The sequence below is a fragment of the Electrophorus electricus genome, chromosome 22, assembly GCF_041902795.1.
Source record: "Electrophorus electricus isolate QZ-2024a chromosome 22, ASM4190279v1, whole genome shotgun sequence".
Lineage (NCBI taxonomy): Eukaryota > Metazoa > Chordata > Actinopteri > Gymnotiformes > Gymnotidae > Electrophorus > Electrophorus electricus.
In genome coordinates, this window is record NC_137518.1 from 7,188,868 (window position 1) to 7,192,539 (window position 3,672).

Sequence of the window (3,672 nt, forward strand, 5' to 3'; positions counted from 1 at the left end):
GCATCCTTCAAATTGCTCCAAACATGGGCTGCACTTTATGCTGTATTTGAAGGCTCCTTCACTTTAGAACAGTCTCCTATTATGCAGCTGCTGAGAAATGTAGCCTACTTTAGCTGCAGCCTAGGCTTTTGGAACATAGTGTGTGGGCAGTGAATCAAGTAAACAAGTGGAAGATTTTGAGCATGAGATCAAAGATGTTAGTTTAGGCTCGTGGATAGGATTAAAAGATTCTAATGCCTTTATTGCCATGGTTGTTTTGGGATCTATGTAAGTGCCTGATGCCACATTAATACTCCAAATGTTATCTGTAATATGTTTAATTTTCTTATTGGAAAGATTCATGAAGTCCCCTTGCTGTGGGGAGTCAAACAGCAGGACAGGAGCAAAAAGACTCAAATGATGTAAAGAGACCTGGAAATTTGAATGGTGTACAACAGGACTGGGTGCGACAGCTGTTATGTAAATATAGTGCAGTTTTTTCAGCAGGGAAGAATGATCTAGGATTTACAGATTTGATCAAGCATGAAATATACTTGGGTGATGAGGTTCTGATACACCAGCAATATCATAGACTCCCACCAAATCAATATGTAGAAGTGATAACGCATATTCAAAAACTGCTAGAATAAAAGGTGATAGATGAGGGCTATAGCGTATACTCCTCTCCAGCTGTAGCAGTGTAGAAGAAAGACAAAACCATCCATATGTGTGTGGACTACAGGCATTTAAATGCAAAACCTGTAAGGATGCATACCCACTGCCCTGGATTGAGGAATCTTTAGATGCTTTGGGTAGAGCCCAGTGGTTTACAACTATTGATTTAGCAAGTGGCTACAATCAAGTGGCAGTGGCAGAAAAGTACAAAGCAAAGATGGCTTTTTGTACTCCTTTTGGCCTGTATGAGTAGAATTGTATGCCGTTTGGCCTTTCCAGAAGTCCTGGAACCTTCCAACAGTTGATGAAGAGGATATTAGGTGATCAGAGATTTTGCTCATTATTATATATGGATCACATTGGTCATTTTTTCAGAAACTGTTGAGGAACACTTACAGAGGCTGGAAGAGGTCCTGAAATTGTTCAAATCTTTTGGACTGAAAATCAACTTTGCCAAATGTGTTTTTTTTTCCAACTTCAGGTGAAATACTTGGGGCATGTATGTCATATCCAAGCAGGGGGTGGCATCTTATCCAGGGAAGGTGGAATCAGTGGCAGCATGGAAGAAGCCTAGTAATGTGACAGACCTGAGATCATTTCTGGGGTTTGCAAGTTACTATCGGAGGTTTGTGGAAGGTTTTGCAAAAACTGCAGCCCCCCTCCATCAAGTAGTGTCCCACGGTACTGTAAAGAGGAGAAAGAAATGACCTAAAGGTTATCGACTGACCTTTTCAGACCTTTGGAATGATAGCTGTAATGCCGTATTTGAACAGTTAAAGAAAAAGATGACAGCCACTACAGTTTTGGCTTTTGTTGATTTTAATAAATATTTTTATTTGGAAATAGATGCAAGCCATGGAGGGTTGGGGGCAGTGTTGGCAAAGGAGGATGAAAAGGGGACGTGCCGGCTTGTGGCGTATGCTAGTCGTGGATTGCGGGTAACTGAAAGAAACATCGACAAATATAGTGCAATGAAATTGGAGTTCCTGGCATTAAAGTGGGCTGTGTCGGATTAATTCAGGGACTCCTTAGCAGAAATGTACTGTCTTCACCAATAATAATCCCTTGAGACATCTGCAAAGTTGGGAGCCGTGGAGCAGGGATGGGCGGCACAATGGGGAATGTTTGATTCTGATATTATGTATTGCCCAGGGAAATAGAATGGGAATGCTTATGCTTTGTATAGCGAATATGTGAATACAGTAAATCAGCTGAAGAGATACTGGAAGTGGCCACTAGTGGTACTGCTATTCCAACAGTAGTTAAACGTATATCACAGGAACAGATCCAAACCATTGGTAAAGAGCTAATCGTATCTTCTTTGCAGATACTCTCTGCGTTTTCTCCATTCCAGCTTCAGGCCCTTCCAAGTAATAGGTCCATTCCTAGAATTCTGGAGGAAAGGGCAGAAGCCTACTCGATTAGAGTGGCAGCAAGTAATGGCTGAGGTACAGGAATTGGCAAAAATGAAAAGTGTTCTGTACAGACAGACAAATTAGAGGTAGGCACAGGGCATTTAGGCCAATTTTACTTCCAGCCAAACTGAAGGATGTGGTATTGGAATTGCTACATAATAACCATGGACATCAAGGAGTGGAATGCACTTTTAAGGTAGTGAGAGCCCACTGCTACTGACCGAATATGTATAAAAATGTGGAACGTTGGTGCTAAACATGTGAAAGGTGTTGTGTAGCGAAGGATGTGCACTTTAAACCTGCAGAACGTTTGCAGGTGTTTGTAGTTGATTTACTTTAACCTTCACAGGATGGGAGAGAGAATGTGATAATGTGGTAATGATTGATGCCTTTTCCAAGTTTACTGTAGAAGTGGCAACAAGAATTCAAATGACGGGAAAAGTTTAGTGTTCTACATTGGCTCCACTCAGATCAAGGGCACGGCTTCAAAGCAGAAGTAATAACACAGTAACACTGACAAAGTGAACAGACAAGCCAAGAAGAAGAGGCAGGTTTCCACCCTGGGCATGCATGTTGCAATCAAATTTTGGCCAATTGCCAGCTTCGGAATAGATTTCAATTTCAAATCCGCAATCGACTGCTCTGACCCTTGTTGTGGAGAGTACTGAAGAGTGAACATATCCCACAAAAAGTTTTTACATTCATTGAGGCAGTCTACAGAGCAGATCTGAAATAAATTATGAGAGAATTTTTCCATTCATACAGGTGTCCGTCAGGGAGACGTGACCTCCCTGCTGCTCTTCAACATTGTAGTGCATGCCTTCATGAGAAAAGCCTTCAAAGGAAAACATACAGTTTGAATAATTTTGAAAGAAATTGCATCTGAGTGCACTGAAAAAGCAACCTTAGTAAACCAGAAGACCACTTTGCTGACCCACTTTGTGCTGGCATTTAGAATGTGATCTATAGGTTTAAAGCAATCAGGCAGACTTATAATTACAGGCTTGCCGGAACTACAGTTGGTAGAGATTACAGCAGTTGATGCTTTTATGCTCTGTAGACTTAAGTCATGCCATTTGTTTAATGCTTTGCTTTTAGCTCCCTTAGCTCCTTTTGTTCTATTCTGTTGACTTTTACCCTTCTTTTTTATTTTGAAATATTTTTGAATACTTCTAAATAAATCTCCTTATGACCTAAACACAGTCTCAGTTCCTCCTTTGGCACACACCAGAGCCACTATAGTTCACTCTTTGCTCTTATACAAATTCTTATGTTACAATCATTAGAAACAAATATTAAATGAAAAAGTTAACAGGATTTCTTCCTGATATCTACGGCTCTTGAATTGGTGTTGACTTTACTTAGGCTTATTGCTGCAGGCGATATTGTCTATCAATACAACAGTCCTAACATCCTAATAATTTCATAGCCTCGTCTGGTGAATTTATGGAGATATGTATAGACTACATGCTAAGCAAAAAGAAGGAAAATGTCTCAATAAATATCTAAACAAATACTCAGAAAACGGAGTATAAGGGAAGTACCGCAGCTTTTTTAATACACTAACAACATTGTACGAATAGTTTGGTTCAATCTTATATAG